Genomic DNA, 21786 nt, shown 5'->3' with positions numbered 1-21786 from the left:
AGGACACAAATACAGGACACAAATGCAGTAAATGTAGAATTAGTTGTAATTATTCTTTCACAAGACACTGTATGTAATAATGTGAAAGCATCACTGCACTGTAGACAACACAACGACTTCGAGTAAACCTCTTCTGTTTTTCTGTTTTGCCTGTTTTTCATTAAAGACTTTTACCACTCGTTTGTTATCTATTTCTTGCCACAATCATTGTTGTGTCAATTATTTCCTGTGTTGCATTTGTGACATGCGGTTTTGTGTGTCAGATGCAGTGAAAGGTGCAGTTCTGGACACCTCTCGGGTTTGTTTCATCAGACAGTGGTCAAGACGTAGTGTTTTATGGTGTTTGGGGTATCAGGACACCAAACCAAACTTTTGCAATGTTTCCACAAAGACGGTTTGACGGATGTGGGAATCATGGCGTTTTTTTTAGGTGCTCGATTTAAGACTTGGTGCATCAGAAAACAAATGTTTAGTGCTAAAAAAAAAAACATTTAAAATTTTTAAGATCTGTATAAATATGTGTTGCATTGAAGGTTTTAATTTAGCTGCTTTTATATTCATTTATTTATATTTGTAATAAAAATGGTCAATTAATTGCGCAATAATAAAATGAGTGCCATTAAAATTTATTTTCATTAACGCATTCTTAACAACAGACTCGACAAACTCAGTAATGTTACAGTATGAAGAAGTTTTTATGACCAAACTCATTTATAAATGTACACATTTTCCAAGAAAAGCATCCTCATTCTTCTCCATACCCCCCAGTCCTCTACATCTGCCTCTTTCACCCCAACCACCTGCATGTCTTCCCTCAACACATCCATAAACCTCCTCTTTGGCCTTTCTATTTTCCTCTAATTAACTAATTTCTAATCCTGTTCATCGTTGTCATCTCCCAACGAAAACCTCAACATCTTTAGCTCCGCTACCTCCAGCTACACCTTCTGCCTTTTACTCAATGCCACTGTCTCTAAACCATACAGCATCACAAGTCTCACCACAGCCCTATCAATTTTCCCTTTCACTTCTGCCATCACTCTTCTCCACCCTGCCTGCACCCTTTTCTTCACTTCTCTTACACACTCTCCATTACCTTGCATTGTTCGGCCCTAGGTACCTGAACTCCTCCACCTTCTCCACCTCTTCTCCCTGCAACCGCACCACTGCACTGCCCTCCTTCTCATTCACACAAATGCACTCTGTATTACTCCTACTGACTTTCATTCCCCTTCTCTCCATTGCATACCTCCACCTATCCAGGCTCTTTTCAACCTGCTCCCTACTCTCACCACAACTAACAATATCATCTGCAAACATCATAGTCCATGAAGACTCCTGTCTGACTTCATCTGTCAACCTGTCTATCACCACTGCAAACAGGAAAGGGCTCAGAGCCGATCATTTATGCAATCCAACCACCACCTTCACTGCTGTCACACTGTCCTCATACATGTCCTGCACCACCCTCACACACTTCTGTGACACACCTGACTTCCTCATACAATGCCACAAGGGAGAAGTGAAGCCGTGAATGAGGGTTCTTTTTAGTTTGCTGATCGGAGCTGGCTAGAACTTGGAGGCACGTTAGGGTAGCGAGTCGATCGATGCCACAACCGGGCAGAAGGAAGCTGAGACCCAGTCCTGTCTGTACAGGTGGGTGCTTGGGAACCTCGGCACGTAAAAAGCTCTAAAGGGTCACGAAAGCAGGGTACGCGCCGGCACGGTCACTGATATAGCTCTCTCCGCTGCAGCTGCCGTCGCTGCCTCCTATAAGGAAAAATAGAGAGAGACCGTCTATTAGTCGGGAGCCAGACATTCTCCAACTTGCCATCCTTCGTGGCTCCTTTTATACTCTCGACTCCAGGAGGGATCCAGAAGATTTGCCGCTCCCCTTATTCGGCTCCAGCCGTGCTTGGTTGGGACGATCCGCCCTCCTGCCATGTGCACCGCAGCTCTCCACAATACGGGTGCAGAAGTGGTGTTGTCCATTCAGCACCCGTCTGGCATGCTACGCGGAAGTGAAGCCGATGTCACTATATATATATATATATATATATATATATATATATATATATATATATATATATATATATATATATATATGTATAACAACCCCACAGAATTCACATAGTTTCTCCTTAGCATTAGTGCTGTAGGTAATGTACACTCGGACACTAAAAACTGGAATCCAGCTGAATGCCGGCATAATGAGCCATGGTCAGCCAGCCATGTCTCAGTTAAACAGAGGAGGTTTAAGTCAAGAATGTCCCTCTGGAACTTAACCCTGGCCCTGAAATGTTCCACTTATTCTCCAGAAACTGGAGTTTAGCTAGCAGGATGCTTGGGAAGCATGGTGTGCACAAGCCTTCAGCCTGTTCCTGACCCAAGCTTATTTCCCTCTGGGCCACCAATACAGGTCGCATCTATTGCACATTTTTAAGACTGCACTCAGCCAGAATGGATTTTTTACTGAAAGCAACAATTGGTGAGTATATTGCGCATCAACAGAAATAATCCCCTTTTCCCATGGGAAAAGTCATGTACCCCAAAACAAGTGGGATAACATAAAAATGGCACTGCACAAAAGCCTGAACAACATATCTCACTTTTTATAAATAAAAACCATTGAACAGACAATAATTGTTCTCAACTGAAATGTACTGTATCTACCAGTCTTTGACATGTTTTTTTTTTTTCTTGAAGAAACCTTGATTGTATTGCCGCTGTGCCTGAATTTGTCCCCTTTCCATTTTTTTCCTCAATATTCTGTTTATATTTAGACCCTGGTACCCTTCAGGGCGTACCACGGATATACGGTGGGAACGGAAAGTATTCAGACCCCCTTAAATTTTTCACTCTTTGTTATATTGCAGCCATTTTCTAAAATCATTCATTCATTCATTTTCTCCCGATTATTCGTAATTCGGGTCGCAGGGGGCAGCAGTCTAAGCAGGCTTCGACTGCTGCCCAATCCTCACAGCACCGTAAGGGACCGTAAGGGACGGTGCTGTGAGGATTTTCTAAAATCATTTAAGTTAATTTTTCTTCCTCATGAATGTACACATAGCACCCCATATTGACAGAAAAACACAGAATTGTTGACATTGTTGCAGATTTATTAAAAAAGAAAAACTGAAATATCACATGGTCCTAAGTATTCAAACCCTTTGCTCAGTATTTAGTGGAAGCCCCCTTTTGATCTAATACAGCCAGGAGTCTTTTTGGGAAAGATGCAACAAGTTTTTCACACCTGGATTTGGGGATCCTCTGCCATTCCTCCTTGCAGATCCTCTTCTATTCTGTCAGGTTGGATGGTAAACGTTGGTGGACAGCAGAGGTGGCAAAAGTACACACATCCACTACTTAAGTAAAAGTACAGATACTCATGTTTTAAAATACTCGGGTAAAAGTTGAAGTACTGATTATACCTTTTTACTTAAGTGAAAGTAAAGAAGTCTTGGCTCTGACATGTACTTAAGTAAAAAGTAGTTATTACTTCTACCAGTTTTAGCTGTTAACTGGACCTCAGATCATATTAATATTAGATAGATAGATAGATAGATAGATAGATAGATAGATAGATAGATAGATAGATAGATAGATAGATAGATAGATAGATAGATAGATAGATAGATAGATAGATAGATAGAAGGGGGACACAAATAATACAGTCAAATTGTACTGATAAAGACACAGTGTCCCCACAGTGAAACACTTTGCTTTTATTATTGTAGCATGGAGACTGCATCATTATGGTTATTTTAAGTTTAAGTTTTTCTCAGGTTCAAGGACAAAGCAAAACAAGGAATTAAAAAAACTTTTAACATTTTATTTCAAATTAATTAAGACATTTAAGAACAGAATAGAAATTGATTATACAAAAAAAATACAGTGGGGTCAGTTCGGATGAAGCACAGTGCTCATTTAGTAAATGCACAGATAAACAATATGCTAATTGTGGCCGTTAATGTTAAGTTAACATTATGCCAAGTCGTCCCAAATAAAACACTGCATGGGAAACGGCTTTGGTGTGTTAGTGTCAGTGCACTATGCTACAAGCTATTGTAAACAAGCTAACGTTCACTAGATAAGTCATATTTAAATCGCTAATAGAGCAGATTCATGGAAAATTACATCAGTAATCAGCATTTTTGCCAGAACTAATTTATGAATAAGTCTGCATCAACTACATTAAAGAGAATTTTTTTAAAGTGAATAAAATCCCCTAGTTAATGGAGTTGAACATTAATTGAGCCGCAGACACACACCTGACTTTTGTGTGTAGAGTAGGTGAGATGAACACACACCTGACTCGTGTGTGTAGAGTAGGTGAGATGAACACACACCTGACTCGTGTGTGTAGAGTAGGTGAGATGAACGCACACCTGACTCGTGTGTGTAGAGTAGATGAGATGAACGCACACCTGACTCGTGTGTGTAGAGTAGGTGAGATGAACGCACACCTGACTCGTGTGTGTAGAGTAGGTGAGATGAACGCACACCTGACTCGTGTGTGTAGAGTAGGTGAGATGAACACACACCTGACTCGTGTGTGTAGAGTAGGTGAGATGAACACACACCTGACTCGTGTGTGTAGAGTAGGTGAGATGAACACACACCTGACTCGTGTGTGTAGAGTAGGTGAGATGAACACACACCTGACTCGTGTGTGTAGAGTAGGTGAGATGAACTGGGAAAGCAGGCAGTGGGTCAAACCACTGTGAGGAAGGGGAGGGGGGGGGGGACTGTTTCTAAATGCATGTTTGCGGATTTTTTTCTACTTACACAATTATTTAGGTATACATAGATATATTGTTTACAATAGAGAGTGCGATATTTTTAGATACATTTTTTTTTTGGGTGTAAATCCCGGGGGGGACGGAGGTGACATGTCCCCCCCACCCATCCGAGGGTTGTGTCCCCTCCATCCCCCCGGGATTTACGCCCATGTTGTTACCTAATGAATGTGTCCAGGCTGAAGAGCCACATACACAAGCAGAGAAAAGATGATGATGATCATGAATGTGTCTGTTCTCAGTCATGTTCTCATCACTGACTCCCTCTGTCTCATCCACGTTAACCCCAAACTTCTTACTGCCTTCTGTCTGCTTATCTTCGTAAAGAGTGAGAGTCAGGACTTTATACACCATCGGATTAAAAAAGACGCGCAGTAACAGGAAATCGGTTGTTCGGCTGAAATCAGCGCGCAGTTAAAAGGAAAATATATATTTCACCAAATCAATGAATTAAAACTAAAGTAACGAGCCTGTTTTGAAAATTTAAGAAGTAAAAAGTACAGATATTTGTGTAAAAATTTAATGAGTAAAAGTAAAAAGTTATTAAAATTAGTCTGAATACTTTCCGTACCCACTGTACCTACCTGTTTCGCGTTCATCTCACTCTCCCGTACAGCTTGCGGTTAGACATTAATAAAACCCACTGCACCTGCTACGGCTTCTGCCTCCGTTTCTCCCAGCCTGACAGAATAACGGACCTTAAAAAACATGTTAGAGTTACTACCATGGTCTCCACGTGGTCTGAGCCATAACAGAAAGACCAACCGAGACAGAAAGAGGAATCTCACTGCCGCGATGAATCGTCAGCCGAGCTCCGTTTCGGATTTTTCCCGGAAACCCCATGCTGTACCTCATGGATCATGCTCGCCGGCTCTGGACCATGCGAGCGCAGCGGCACCGCGCACTTCCGGTAGCGTAATGGAATTCCCGGCTCGATTTTCCGGCAAAATGGCTGAGTGGGGCGGATTCTTACGGAGCGTCGACAGGTAGGTGGATATGTATTCATACCTATTCCCCACGGAACGAGCCAAAATCACGCTCTACATCTCTGTCCTGTCTGGGGACCCTATATCCCTAGCCAGGAAGTTGTGGAGCGCGACTGGAGGCGATTTTGGCTCGTGCCCCCATTTCATCAGGCTTCTCACGGGGATGTTCGGGATGGTTATGGCAGATCTCTACTACAACCCCCTCGCTTCCGAGCTTGCCACTTCACTTCAGTGTTCTTCCGAGGGTGCCGCTGCACTTCAAGGTTTCGCCGAGGGTGCCGCTTCGCTTCAAGGTTCCACCAAAGGGTGCCCGCCAAAGGGTGTCCTCTGGAGGCTACGTCATGGTCTGAAACTCCATCAAGAGCTCCATCATGCTTCAGGACTCCTTTAAAGGCGACAGGGCTGTCCCCAGTTCCTCTGAGGGTGAAGACACCATCCCAAGCCTTTGCAATAGCACCATTGATCTGCCAGGTCTCTCCAAGTGCAAAGCCGCGCTCAAAAACCCATTGGGAAGCCCGGTCACGGCCAAAGGTCCCTTCGAAGGCAACAGGTCACTTCCATGCTCATCAGAGAGTGATGTCGTGGTCCCAAGTTCCCCTAAGGGTGACACCACAGACCCAAGCTCCTCTGTAGGCGAAGTCTCGCCTCCAAATGCCCCTGAAGGCGACATCTCGCCTCCGAGCTCCTCTGAAGACAATGTCTTGCCTCCGAGCTCCCCTATAAGCAACATCTCGCCTCCAAGCTCCTTGCAAAGCGATGTCTCATCTCCGAGCTCCTCTGAAGGTGACGTCTCACCTCCAGGTACAAGGCCCCATTGAAAGCGCCATAGTGCCTCGGACATCTACAGAGAGCGCCCTCATGCCCCAGAGTTGGCTCCAAACCTCCACAAAGGGCGTCAGACCGCCACCCGATGCTGTCTAGCTAAACTGTCCCCTGCCAACACCTTACAGTCTCCAATCTCCTTCAGGTTGCATCCCCTACATAGAACATAGTCCACCTGTGTGCACCTTCCTTAATTCTTATGTCACCCTATGCTTCTCCTTCTTCTGCCATTTCCATCCTTTTAGCAAAATCTACCACCATCTGGTCTTATTTCCTTTCCACTTGGTCTTCTGAACACACAACACATCTACCTTTTCTCCTCTCCAACATATCAGCTCCCTCTCTCCCTTTACCAGTCATAGTACCAACATTTAAAGTACCAGCCCGAACCTCCACTATCCTTGTCAGGAATCCACCTGCTACGCCCCCTTTCAGTGGCTGTCATTGCCTACGCGTGCTCCCAAGCTCTCAGCTTCAATCATGCACACCTGGAGCTTGTTATTCACTCACCCCCAGCTCCTATATAAAACGCTCACTCACCGACACTCCCAGTCCGTTATTGCACGTTCATGCCCGTCCACGTATGTTCCTGTGTGTTCGTGTTGGTGTGTGTGTTCACGTATGCTCATCCCCGCTACGTGCCGTTTGACTCGGACTCTCTCGCTCTCTCTCCACGTGGACCGCACCTCTTCCCAGGCGCGTCTGTGATTATAGCTTCCTTTTCCCCAGACTCCGTTATCTGGATTATCAATACGAACACAGGTATTTGTGTTGGCTCTGCCTTTGTGTTGAATAAAGCTTTGTTTGCTGTTACTACGGCTTCCGCCTCCGTTTCCCGCATGACAGAAATAACGGACCCCTGAATAGGAATACAAGGACTGGAAAAGGGGGGCGCAAAAGAAAAAAAAAAGGGAAAGGAAAGATAAGAAAGAAAGAAAGAACATGATCGGATTACCACAGTGGTCCCAGCGCGATTCAAATTTCGGAGGCAGGATTCGTACCGCCGCGATGAAGCGACTACCAAGCTCCGCCCCTGGGAAAACCCGGGAATCCGCTGCCGTTTCGCACGGCTCATGCTCGGCAGCACCACGCCCAGTATTGACGTCATGGATTTCCCGGCTCGCTTCTCCGTTGACAGAGCTGAATGGGGGGAATTTTTACGGAGCGTGAATTGGTACATGGAGTCGAATTCATCCAACTACCCGACGGAAAGAGCAAAGATCGCGCTCCACATTTCTCTGCTGGAGAATCTCTATCTCTTGCCAATGAGTTGTGCGTGACTGGAGTTGAGTTCAGCTCATGCGCCAGGTTCATCCAGCTTCTAACCAGGGAACTCGGGATACTCACGGCGGATCTCCATCACCTCTCCCCCGCTTCCGCGAGCTCCGCTCCACCCCAGGACCTCCAGGAGATCTCCGCCCTGCTCCATGCCCTTCACGATGGCTCCGCTCCGCCCCAGGACCTGCTGGAGATCTCCACCCTGGTCCAGGACCTCCAGAAATGCCTGGCTCCGCTCCAGGACCTCAAGGAGAGCTCCACCGAACTCCAGGACCTAAAGGAGAGCTCAGCTCCATTCCAGAATCCCCAGGAGAGCTCAGCTCCGTTCCAGAATCCCCAGGAGAGCTCCGCTCCTTTCCAGGTCCTCCAAGAGAGCTCCGCTCCGCTCCACATCCTCCAAAAGAGCTCAGCTCCGCTCCAGGTCCTCCAAAAGAGCTCAGCTCCGCTCCAGGTCCTCCAAGAGAGCTCAGCTCCGCTCCTGGTCCTCCAAGAGAGCTCAGCTCCACTCCAGAGCGTCCCCGTGAGCTCCTCTCCATCCCAGAGTGTCCCCATTAACTTCTCTCCATCCCAGAGCAACCCCGTGAGCTTCTCTCTGCTCCAGAGAGTCCCTGAGAGATCGGACCTGCTCCAGAGAGTCCCCGAGAGCTCGGTCCCGCTCCAGACAGCCCCCGAGAGCTCGGTCCCACTTCAGACAGCCCCCGAGAGCTCGGTCCCGCTCCAGACAGCCCCCGAGAGCTCGGTCCCGCTTCAGACAGCCCCCGAGAGCTCGGTCCCGCTCCAGAGAGCCTCCGAGAGCTCGGTCCCGCTCCAGAGAGTCCCCGAGAGCTCGGTTCTGCTCCAGCGTCCCGAGGAGAGCTCTGTTTTGCTCCAGGACCTCCAGGCGAGCTCAGGTCCACTCCAGCATCCCGAGGAGAGCTCCGTTTGGCTCCAGGACCTCTGTGAGTGTTCGGCTTCGTCCCAGGACCTATGTGAGTGCGCGGCTCTTTCCCAAGACCTCCAGGAGAGATCTGCTCAATCCACGGACCTCCAGGCGAGCTCCTGTCCGCTCCAGGTGCTCCAGGCGAGCTCGGGTCCGCTCCAGGGTCTCCAGGCGGGTTCCTCTCTGCTCCTCGGTTTCCAGGCGGGTTCCTCTCCGCTCCAGCATCCCCAGAAGGGCTCAGCTTCGCTCCCGCGTCCCACAGAGTGCTCCGCGTTGCTCTAGCGTCCCAAGGAGAGCTCAGCTCAGCTCTAGAGCGTCCTCGAGAGTTCCTCTCCGCCCAAGGAGTCCCCAGAGCACTCAACTCAGCTCCGAGACTGCGAAAGGGACGTCGAACCGCTGCCCCCTGGCCTCCACCAAAGGCCACAGTCTCCCTGAAGGCGACAGCTCACCCCACGGTCCCTCAGAAGGCGAAGTCATGCCTCCGAGTCCCTCTCCGGGCGACGGCTCGCTCCTGAGCTCCTTCGACAGCGAAGTCTCGTCCCCGAGTCACACTGGAGGTAACATCAAGCCTCCAGGGGCATATAAGGACGGCCTGGCAGTCCCAAGGCCCTCAGAGAGGGAAAATACCAGCCCGGGTCAGAAGGGAAACACCATCGTATGGCTGGACCTCTCCAAGGTGGATGTAGTGGAAAAAGGTCCTGTGGAAATCCCCATCACCGTCCAAGGCCCCTCTGACAGTCGCGGACCGTTTCCTGAGCCACCCGATCGGGCGTCGTAAGCACCGTCCAGTTCCGGTTCCCCGCCGGTTCTGCTTCTGATAGCCGCCAGGGACTTCACTTAGCCTCCGGTCTTCTTCGAGGACATGGCTCCGTTCCCGGTCCCCGTTGGGAGCTTCACCCCGCCTCTGGTGGTCGCCGAAGGTGTTGTCCCTTTCCAGGTCCCCGTGGGTGAAGAGGCTTCTTCCCAGTCCTTCCCGGAGAACGTCGATCCGTTCTAGGTCGCCGGGGTGGCCATCTCTCAGCTCCAGACCTCCGCCGAGGAAATCACGCTGCCACCGGTCTTCGCTGAGGGCATCTCTCCGCCTCCTGTCTCCACCGTGGACGCCACTCCGTTCCGGGTCTCCGTGGTGGACGTCAGGGCCGTCTCTCAGTTCCAGGCCTCCGAGTTGGGCTGCTCTCCATTTCATTTTTTAGTGGGTTGGGGCGTCAGGAATCCACCTGCCATGCCCCCTTTCAGTGGCTGTCATTGCCTCCGCGTGCTCCCAAGCTCTCAGCTTCAATCATGCACACCTAGAGCTTGTTATTCACTCACCCCCAGCTCCTATATAAACCGCTCACTCACCAACACTCCCGGTCCGTTATTGCACATTCATGCCCGTCCACGTATGTTCCTGTGTGGTCGAGTTGGTGTGTGTTCACGTATGCTCATCCCCGCTACGTGCCGTTTGACTCGGACTCTCTTTCTCTCGTGGACCGCGCCTCTTCCCAGGCGCGTCTGGGATTATAGCTTCCTTTTCCCCGGACTCCGTTATCTGGATTATCCCTGCGAACGCAGGTATTTGTGTTGGCTCTGCCTTTGTGTTGATTAAAGCTTTGTTTGCTGTTACTACGGCTTCCGCCTCCGTTTCCCACATGACAATCCTACACTTCTCCTTTCCCTGCTGTCTCTGTAGACGTCTTCCTCCTCTCCTTTTCCTCCATCTCCATATTCTTGGAATCTTTAAATGATATTTGAAAATTATTTGGAAATTTTCCACAATCTCTAAACATTTTATTTTTATTTATTTTTTTAGATAATCTATTTATACCCAATCATGTTACTGAACTGTTGCAAATGGACCTAATTATTTACACAATTCCTCCTTCCTTTTCAGTAACACTTTTCCAACATTTTGTTGCCCTGTCCCATGCTGCATCAATCAAGTGCAAAATGATCTTGTTTTTTTCCTAAATGTTCATTTAATTAGTTTCATCATTTGTTTTGTATGTTCCATTGTATATAATATAATATAGTTTTGAATCAATGCATTCTGTTTTTTATTTACAGAGCCAGTCACTCAAAGGCTGAGCCTGGAACTTCTGCAGGTTTCTGAGGTTGATAACATTCTGGTGTCTTGTCAACTCTTGTCTCTCACTGGTAGGAGATCTGCATTCTCACCTTGCAATGTTTTCTTGTTCAGAAAACTTTGTCCAGTTGAATGCTGGGTATGGAGGTTGATTAGCAAAGTGACTTAGTCTGACTGGAGCTCCACTGCAGTGTGTGTAAACCATAGGTCAGCATTGAGGAGATCAATGTTTGCAGTGTGCAATTGAAGAACTAATGTTTTGAAGCATCTGTCACAGACAATGCATTATTAATGATGCAACATGGAAATTCAGGACAAAAGAAACAAAAAACTGGGCCAGCACTTGCAGAAAGACACCCATACTCATCACTAACCTAACAGCCAATTTCAGTGTATATAGACATTTTACTCATTCTAATTTCATTAGAAATTGATAATAATATGATGAGCATCATTGTAATTTAGAGTGGAATAGATCAAGTGAAACTCTGCATTTCATTAAAGTTTTTTTATGTAGACACTGTGCTTTGGGTTTATTGAGAAATGTCAGTTTCCAGCCACAAACTGTGCAGTTTCGTTCTTTTCCTGTTTTGCATTCACAACATACTGCGGTTTTAATTCACATGGGTGGTGAAACACATGTGCTGGATGCCTCTTCCTGTTAATGCTTAACCTCAGCATCATCTAAAAAAAGGGATGAGAGGTCAAAAACCTAAATGTTAAAAGCTTATGTGTGTGTTCCTGCCTAAATAAACTATACCATTAATACCTGGTGTTCCTCTGAGTACTGTTCAGATGTTTTGTTGTATTGTCCCATCATAACATTGCCTAGACCAGGCTGTCTGTCCACACTAGATGAGGTGCTAGGAGGACATTGATCAGAGAAGCTACCAAGATTGAATAGAAAATTAATGCTGCCAAGTACAACCATACTGTTGAGGAAAACACATTTACTTTTTAACATGCCAAAGCCAATGCAATGGCTTAGGGATATGAAGGTGAATGTCCTTGAGTGGCTAAATCAGTGCCCTGACTTAAATCCTGTGGGAATGGACTTGAAGAGAGCAGTTTATTGCCACTCACCCCAGAATTTGACTTCATTTGAGGAATACTATATTTAACAATGTGTGAATATTCCCCAATCTAGGTGTGCAAAGCTAGAATAGACATAAAAAAGATTATTAGCTGTAACTTAAGCAAAAGGTGGCTGATTGCCTATATTAATAAATATTATTACTCTATATTGCCTCCATCAAGACAATATATGTGAATTTCCCTGTTTCTAATTTTAATTCCAAACAGCAGAGTCTCAGGATTGATTAAGTCTTGCAAATTGTCAGACCAATGATTTGTTGTTCAATACTTTAAAATGTAACCCTTGTGGTATTGCTACATCCCTGCCAACTAACCCAATAAATAACAAATCCAATAAACTTGTGTTCATTTTCGAATATAGACATGGCAGTAAGAAATCAGTTAAAACAAGCAACAACCTGACTGTTCAAAAGTTCTTTAGCTTTGGAGGTATGAACCTTGGACACTGAAAAAACCCCAAGAGATGTATCTTTTTGCAACAGAGCTTTTGTTTAACAAGATAGGGGCTATTTCCTGTGAAGAGTTTCTGGTTATTTACACCACCAGGCATATAGGTGTTTAGTGTGCTGATGCTGTTTTTATGTTTATGATTAAAAATCAATTCTGTGGTTGAATGCATTAGATACATTTTCCATTACTCAGCATCTTGCCTTTGAGCTTCTAAACATGTTCACAATATGTAACCACAGCTCTGCTACTCAGTTTGTTGCAGGGCCTGTTAAAAGGATGGAGTGGAAAAAAGCTGCCCGTGGTTCTTTAAACCACAACAGCATTGTGTCTGAATATAAGTGCAGCTTAGACCCAGCAGCAAGAGAAGACCATATCTAAAAATAGAATTAAGTATAACTATAAATAAGTTATTCAGTTCAAGTCAATATTATATGTGTAGTTCTTTTAGGGATATGTAAAAAAAAAAATTATATTTATATAAATATTGGTGCCTGTGTGCTGCCAAGAGGTCCAACTTGTTCCCAAAAATTGGGAAATTTAAAGCAATTAAAAATTATTACTAGTAGGATGTAAAAAAATTACTAATAGAAACCGGCTACGCCACCCTGGGGTTACCAGGGATCACCCTTTGTAAAGAAATATATAAGGCACCCAGGTTCGACTACAGCTGAGTCAGGATATGAGACAAAAGTCAGATAACATTTTATTAAGAACTATTAAAATCAAATAAAAACACATATACCAACACGCAAGAATACTCGAACTCCAGGGCTGGGGACCTTACTCTATTGATCTCCTATCCACAGCAAACACACGTGCACTCATACGACACAACACCCCCACCTGTTGGACACTGCACACCGAAGTAAACCACCACTAAGCAGAGAGGAACTTGTCCCTCACACTAGAACTGGTCTCCCAGACACTTGGAGAAGACGCAAAACACAGTATGGTCCAGCAGCCAACCTGCTCTCTCTCTCTCTCTCTCTCTCTCTCTCTCTCTCTCTCTCTCTCTCTCTCTCTCTCTCTCTCTCACACTCACACACAGACACACACACTCACTAAAAATAAAAATACAAACGCTCAATGACAGCCACAAAGGAACAAAAGAAAATACAACCAAAATAATGAAAACAATCAGTTCCATTCAATACACCTCAAAAAGAAATACAGGACCTCTAAGCACTCTGATGACTTTTGAGTAATCATCCCAACATCAGAGTGTTGAACACTGAAACAGACACACTACTATATAAAATGCATGTAGTCCGTGAACATGCCATCATTCAATTCCTTAGCTAATCTGGTAATCCGTTAGCCACAGCACGGTATGGCCAGGACATGTGTCCCACGCTGGTGCTCGCCACGTAAAAAGAGAAAGCCGTTACAACAATGCAACTCCCTCAGCGCTTCAGCGACCCACAGACAACCCACTACAACAGCTCTCAGTTCCTCACTTCCAAATTACGGGGAAATAAGCACAAAATTACTATTTTTAGCATAAAATAAATAATACTCGACAGTTAACCGAAAGTCACGGTGCGCAGAGAAACTCTAAACAAGGAAGTGGGATGGTTTTAACCCAATAATGGCTGCATTCCTTAGTCCACACTAAAAAAATAAACCGAAAAAGACGTCGAACCAACGTCTGGCCAGAAGAAGGAGGTTGTACCACCTCCGACTGCCTATGAAGGTGGATGGCAACCCGCGGCCCCTCTGACAGCCCCAGGTCGCTTCCAAAACCATCCGGCAGTGATGTTGTGGTCCCAGACTCTTCTGAGGGCGACACTACAGCCCCAAGCTCCTCCGAAGGTGACAGGATGCCTGCGAACTCTCCTGAAGGCGACGTCTCGCCTCTGAGCTCCTCCGATGGCGACATCACGCCTCTGAGCCCCTCCGATGGCAACGTCTCGCCCCTGAGCTCCTCTGATGGCAACATCACGCCCCTGAGCTCCTCTGACGGCGACGTCTCACCCCTGAGCATATCTCCCATTTATGTCTTAGACTTTAGAAAAGATTGTCGCTGCCCAGTTATGTTCCCACTTGCAAGAGAACAATATCTTTGCAGAGTTTCAATCAGGTTTTAGGCTCCATCATAGCACAGAAACTGCTCTAGTTAAAATCACTAATGACCTGTTTTTAGCTTCAGACCAAGGATATATCTCTCTATTAGTTTTACTAGATCTTAGTGCTGCGTTCAACACTATAGATCAAGATCTCCTCCTCGATCGCCTACAGAATTACATCGGCATTCAGAGACAGGCATTCTTCTTCTTCTTTCGGCTGCTCCCATTAGGGTTCGCCACAGCGGATCATCCGTCTCCATACCACCCTGTCCTCTACATCTGCCTCTTTCACACCAACTACCTGCATGTCTTCCCTCACCACATCCATGAACCTCCTCCTTGGCCTTCCTTTTTTCCTCCTACCTGGTGGCTCCATCTTCAGCATTTTTCTACCAATATAATTCATGTCCCTTCTCTGCACATGTCCAAACCATCTCAATCTCGCCTCCCTCACCTTGTCACCAAAACATCCTACATGTGCTGTCCCTCTAATAAACTCATTTCTAATCTTGTCCATCCTCGTCACTCCCAACGAAAACCTTAACATCTTCAGCTCTGCTACCTCCAGCTCCACCTCCTGTCTTTTACTCAATGCCACCGTCTCTAATCCATACAACATCGCAGGTCTCACCACAGTCCTATAAACTTTCCCATTCATTCTTGCAGATACCCTACTATCACTGTCACTCTTCTCCACCCACTCCACCCTGCCTGCACTCTTTTCTTTACTTCACTAACACACTCTCCATTACTTTGCACTGTTGACCCCAGGTACCTGAACTCCTCCACCTTCTCCACCTCTTCTCCCTGCAACCGCATCACTCCACTGCCCTCCCTTTCATTCACACACATGTACTCTGTCTTACTCCTACTGACTTTCATTCCCCTTCTCTCCAGCGCATATCTCCACCTCTCCAGGCTCTTCTCAACCTGCTCTCTACTCTCACCACAAATCACAATATCATCTGCAAACATCATAGTCTAGGGAGACTCCTGTCTGACCTCGTCCGTCAACCTGTCCATCACCACTGCAAACAGGAAAGGGCTCAGGGCCGATCCTTGATGCAGTCCAACCTTCACCCTGAACCAGTCTGTCGTACCTACTGCACACTTCACTGCCGTCACACTGTCCTCATACATGTCCTGCACCACCCTCACATACTTCTCTGACACACCTGACTTCCTCATACAATACCACAACTCCTCTCTCGGCACCCTGTCGTATGCTTTCGCTAAATCCACAAATACACAATGCAGCTCCTTCTGTCCTTCTCTATACTTCTCCATCAACATCCTCAAAGCAAATAAGGCATCTGTGGTGCTCTTCCTCGGCATGAAACCATACTGTTGCTCACAGATGGTCACCTCTTCTCTCAGCCTGGCTTCCACTACTCTTTCCCATAACTTCATGGTGTGACTGATCAACTTAATTCCCCTGTAGTTACTGCAGGTCTGCACATCTCCCTTATGTTTAAAGATCGGTACCAGCACACTCCTTCTCCATTCCTCAGGCATCCTCTCCCCTTTCAGAATCCTGTTAAACAATCTGGTTAAAAACTCCACTGCCATCTCTCCTAAACATCTCCACGCTTCTACCGGTATGTCATCTGGTCCAACCGACTTTCCATTCTTCATCCTCTTAATCGCTGCTCTCACTTCCTCCTTACTAATCCTTTCTACATCCTGCTTCACCAACTCCACATCCTCCAACCTTCTCTCTCTCTGATTTTCCTCATTCATCAGCTGCTCAAAATACTCCCTCCATCTTCTCAACACACTCTCCTCATTAGTCAACACATTTCCCTCTCCATCCTTTATTGCTCTAACTTGCAGTACATCCTTCCCAGCTCGGTCCCTCTGCCTGGCCAATCGGTATAAATCCTTTTCTCCTTCCTTAGTGTCCAACCTCTTATACAGCTCCTCATATGCCTTTTCCTTGGCTTTCGCCACATCCCTTTCTACCTGCCGCATCTCCTTGTACTCCTGCCTACTTTTCTCATCACTCTGTCGATCCCACTTCTGTTTTGCCAACCTCTTTCCCCTAATGCTCTCCTGCACTTCCTTATTCCACCACCACGTCTCCTTGTCTTGCTTTCTATTTCCAGATGTCACACCAAGTACTTTTCTAGCTGCCTCCCTCATCACTCCTGCACCTCTTCACCACCACCAAGCCCCTGTCTGACCTCTTCCCTGAACCTCATACTACACTCTTCCTTCTTCAGTTTCCACCATCTTATTCTTCTTTCAATCCTTACTTTCCTCCTCTTCTTCTTCGCCTCCAAAACCATCCTACAGACCACCATCCGATGCTGTCTAGCTACACTGTCCCCCGCCAACACCTTACAGTCTCCAATCTCCTTCAGGTTGCATCTCCTACACAGAAGATAAATCCACCTGTGTGCACCTTCCTCCACTCTTATACGTCACTATGATCCTCCTTCTTCCTAAAATACGTGTTCACCACTGCCATTTCCATCCTTTTAGCAAAATCTACCACCATCTGCCCTTCCACATTCCTCTCCTTAAAACCATACCTACCCATCACCTCCTCATCACCTCTGTTCCCTTCACCTACATGCCCATTAAAGTCTGCCCCAATCACCAATCGTTCTTTCCTAGGTACACCATCTACCACTTCATCTAATTCACTCCAGAATCTTTCCTTCTCCTCCATCTCACAGCCAACTTGTGGAGCATAGGCACTGATGACATTTATCATCATCCCTTCAACCTCCACCTTCACGATCAACACCCTATCAGAAACTCTCTTCACCTCCACTACACTCTTACTGTACTCTTCCTTCAGAATCACCCATACACCATTTCTCTTTCCATCCACACCATGATAAAACAGTTTAAACCCACCTCCAATGTTTCTGGCCTTACTCCCTTTCCACTTGGTCTCCTGAACACACAGCATATCTACCCTTCTCCTCTCGATCATATCAGCTACCGCTCTCCCTTTACCCGTCATAGTACCAACATTTAAAGTACCAACCCGAACCTCTTCTCTACTCTACTCCTTTTCCTGCCGTCTCTGTAGACGTCTTCCTCCTCTCCTTCTCCTCCTTCGGCCAACAGTAGCCCAATTTCCACCGGTACCCTGTCGGCTAACGATACCTGTGTCGGTCGTGGTTAACCCGGGCTTCGACCGATCCGGTATGAAATTCTCATTTGTGATCCGCATATTTGATTTGGCACATGTTTTACGCTGGATGCCCTTCCTAACGCAACCCTCCCCATTTACCCGGGCTTGGGACCGCACTAAGAGTTCACTGGCTTGTGCCCCCCTAATGGCTGGGTTATTCAGGGACAGGCATTAAGCTGGTTTAAATCCTACCTGTCCAATCGTTAACATTTCGTAGATTTAAATGGAGAGCTATCCAGGCTAATGCTAGTAAATTATGGCGTGCCACAAGGGTCAGTTCTAGGACCCCTGCTTTTCACAATATACATGCTTCCGTTAGGAAATATTATTAGAAGGCATGGAATTAGTTTCCATTGTTATGCTGATGATACCAAGCTATATATCTCATCTAAACCAGACAATACAGCTCAATTAACTCGGATAACTGAGTGTGTTACGGAAATAAGAGATTGGATGACCCATAACTTTCTGCTATTAAATTCTGATAAGACGGAGATTTTGCTCATCGGCCCAAAAACCAGTACACAGAAGCTCCAGCATCTCAACCTGCATTTAGACGGATGTTCTGTAACCACTAGTTCAACGGTAAAAGACCTGGGAGTTATTTTAGACAGCAACTTATCTTTTAAAAATCATATCAACCAAGTTACAAAAACAGCCTTCTTTCACCTTAGAAATATTTCTAAGCTAAGAAATATGTTGTCTATTTCCGATGCAGAGAAGCTCGTCCATGCGTACATGACCTCCAGAATAGACTACTGTAATGCATTACTAGGTGGATGTCCTGCATCATTAATAAACAAGCTTCAGTTAGTTCAGAATAAGGCAGCAAGAGTTCTTACTAGGTCAAGAAAATACGATCATATAACCCCAATCTTATCGTCCCTACATTGGCTTCCTGTTAAGTTTTGAATAGACTTAAATCTACTGCTTCTTACTTATAAAGCACTAAATGTTTGGCTCCCATGTATCTCTCCAGTCTTTTAACACGCTACAATCCGTCACGCTCCCTGAGATCTCAAAACACTGGACTTCTAGTAGTTCCTAGAATAGCTCTGGAATAGTGTTCCTGACAGTGTCCCGGGCTCAGACACACTCACCCAGTTTAAGTGCAGATTAAAAACGTATCTTTTTAGCAAAGCCTACACATAACACACATCACATCATAACCTTGTGCTCCAGAACATCTGATCACATGCACATTATCAACTTGTGCAGTTAATATCATGAACAGCAGCTACGCTAATTGTTCTCCACTGCTTCTCTTTCTCTCCCCATCCCGAGGCTTTCTGAGGTTTGGCCAGCTCCAGTCACGTCCCACCTCGTGAAGATTATGGACCTATGAATGATCATGGAGAAGTAGATGCCGAACTCGCAAACATCCCGAACCATCTACAGACGTACGAGTGCCAATTGGATCCCACTACATGTGTGGCATCGGACCTCCTGGAGTGTTTAAAGGCTCTGGCATGGAGAAGCTGATGCTGGATCTATGATGATCACAAATGTTGATCCTACTTTTATACCAAAGACTGTAGAAAGAACATTTACTTATAATCTTATATTTCAGTACTCATGTAAGTTCTCACTCTCCAGTGTTCTGTATTGTTGAAAGATTTATGATCAAACTCTTGATGTCACCCAAATGAGGATGGGTTCCCCTTTTGAGTCTGGTTCCTCTCAAGGTTTCTTCCTGATAACATCTAAGGGAGTTTTTCCTTGCCACTGTCGCCATGGCTTGCTCATCAGGGACAAATGCACACCATTCACCTTGACTGTTGATTTCTGTAAAGCTGCTTTGAGACAATTTCTGTTGTGAAAAGCTCTGTACAAATAAACTTGACTTGACTGAGCTCCTCTGACGGCGACGACTTCCCTCTGAGCTCCCCTGAAGGCGACGTCTCGCCCCTGAGCTCCCCTGAAGCTGACGTCTCGCTCCCTCAATCCACTGAAGGCGACGGCTCGCTCCTGAGCTCCCCTGAAGGCGACGGCTCGCCCCCGAGCCCCTCCGTCGGCGCCGTCTCGCCCCCGTGCTCTTCCGTCGACGACATCTCGCTCCCGATCTCCTCCAACAAAGATGTCTCAACCTCAAGTCTCCCAAATGGCGAAGCCATATCTCCTGGACCGTCTGAAGGCGAAGTCACACCTCAGTGTCCCTCTCCAGGAGATGTCTCACCTATGACGTGCGCGCGCGTGTGTGTGTATCTCTCTCCCTCACTCTTGTCTTTAAAACCCGAGCAAACTGTACTCCGGCTTCTGCCTCCCGTTTCACTCGCACCCTGACATATATATATAAATACGCATACACACACACACACACACACACACACACACACACACACACACACACACACACTTTTACCCAAATCTGCCTTATAGCTGCTTTCATCATCCACCCACAAATGGAAAACTTCTCAATCATAAAATGTAGAACATTTTAAAGTTAAAAAGAGCGTTCTTGAATTGATATCAGAAAGTAACAAACAAACCAACTTTAATCTGATTTAGTTATTTAAAAAGAACTATTCTTTTTTATTAAAATAATTAACATAACATAAAACTAACATAAATGTTGTAAATCCGTTACATAATGTATGATGTTTCCCAAAGAGCATATAACCTAATATATCACCATGTACTGAGATAAAATGATATAGACTCCTACCTGAAATATAAAAGCCTCCTGCGTTAACAAGTCAGAAAACAATAAACCAGGAAGTGCTTTTTCAAACTGTTAAGAAGTCCAGTACAAACTACACCCACTACATACACACCACACCCAGACTACATTCTGTTCCTCTTAAAGGGGAGAGGTTTATTTAGTGACAGATCATGAAACCTTAATGGTTTTTAATAAAGTATTAATATCCATTTCTCTGCCACTCAGTAAACACCACATTATTTACATATTTTTACACATTTTCTTTGTAACTGATGTTAAATACACTATAAATGCTGTATGTTTTTGCTGTATATGCCACCCCTGAGGAGAGCCGGAAGGGGATCACGGACACAGCAGGACCCAGGAACGGAGCATAGACCAACCCGGCGGCCAGGAATGGAGTGCAGCCCTTGGCGTTGACCGGAAGTGGGGAGACGTCACCCACGGATGCCAGGAGCACAACCGAGCCCACGACGGAGGTCTGGAGCAGGACGAAGCCCTCAGTGGAGACCGGAGGCAGAGAGACCTCCTCAACGGAGACCAGAGGCGGAGCGACACTCACAGCAGAGGCCGGAGGCGGAGTGATGCCTTCAGCGGAGACCGGATGGGGGAGGACGTCCACCACGGAGACCTGGGGCGGACCAATGACATCCAGGAAGGCCGGGAACGGAGCCTTGTCCACCACGGAGACCTGGACGACGACCTTGGTGAGGACCGGAGGCTGAGCGACGACCACCCTGATGCCCTGGAACGGGACGACGTTACTTAGGATGGTCTGGTTAGGCCCCCTCTCTCCCACGGGGACCTGTAAGGGAGAGACAACCCTGGTGACTGCCGGAGGCGGGGTAGAGCAGTAAGCGGTGCTTACCGGCAACGGAGCCCCGTTCTGGTCGAAGACTGGAGGCTGAGTGAAGCCCCTGGCGGGCCTCCAAGGCGGAGCAACCTCCACGGCAGGAAACCGGAACTGGATGGTGCCTTCGGTGCTGACTGGAGGTTGGAGGACGTCCTCGGCGGAGTCAGGAGACCAAGCGACGCCCTGGGAGGACCCCAGGAGTGCCTTGTCTTCCTCGGAGGAACTCGGGAGACCTGACGTCGCCGTGGGAGGAGCTCGGGAGCGAGACGGCGCCGTGGAAGGAGCTCGGGAGCGAGACGTCGCCGTGGGAGGAGCTCGGGAGCGAGACGTTGCCCGGAGCAGAGCTCTGGGATGTGGCGTCGTCCGGAGAGAGACTCGGAGGCGTCACTTCGCCTTCTGCAGGACTGTGGGTCGAGCCGTCACCTTCAGGGAGACTGTGGGGCGAGCTGGCAGCGGTTTGACGTCCCTTTCGCAGTCCTGGAGCCGGGGTGAGTGCACAGGGAACGGAGGTCCTGGGCATCAGTGGAGCTCTCCTCGGGACACTGGGGCGGAGCGGAGCACTCCTCGGGACACTGGGGCGGAGAGGAGCTCGCGGGGTCGCTCGGAGGCTGAGAGGAACTCCCTGGGAGGACCTGGAGCGGAG

The 21786-nt window shown here is 46.9% G+C and overlaps 2 protein-coding genes across 5 annotated transcripts in view; both read right to left on the bottom strand.

Annotated features, from left to right (window-relative positions):
• The window catches only part of LOC310728957 (uncharacterized protein), a 78370-nt gene that overhangs the window by 44376 nt on the left and 12208 nt on the right, over positions 1-21786 (bottom strand). The gene's annotated exons all lie outside the window — the stretch shown is intronic.
• The window catches only part of LOC310728944 (uncharacterized protein), a 53404-nt gene continuing 33367 nt past the window's right edge, over positions 1750-21786 (bottom strand). Inside the window, exon 6 of one of the 2 annotated variants that reach the window (XM_083546842.1) lies at positions 1750-1770. The gene's annotated coding sequence lies outside the window, so the exon portion shown is untranslated. Of the gene's footprint in view, positions 1771-12687; positions 12789-21786 lie in introns of those variants that run through there. The other variant, XM_083546841.1, reaches the window with a different exon arrangement.

This window comes from Silurus aristotelis, assembly GCF_946808225.1.
Source record: "Silurus aristotelis genome assembly, chromosome: 7".
In the NCBI taxonomy this organism is placed as follows: Eukaryota; Metazoa; Chordata; class Actinopteri; order Siluriformes; family Siluridae; genus Silurus; species Silurus aristotelis.
Note: the sequence above shows the minus strand (reverse complement) of the source record. Positions and strands in the feature narration are given on the sequence as shown.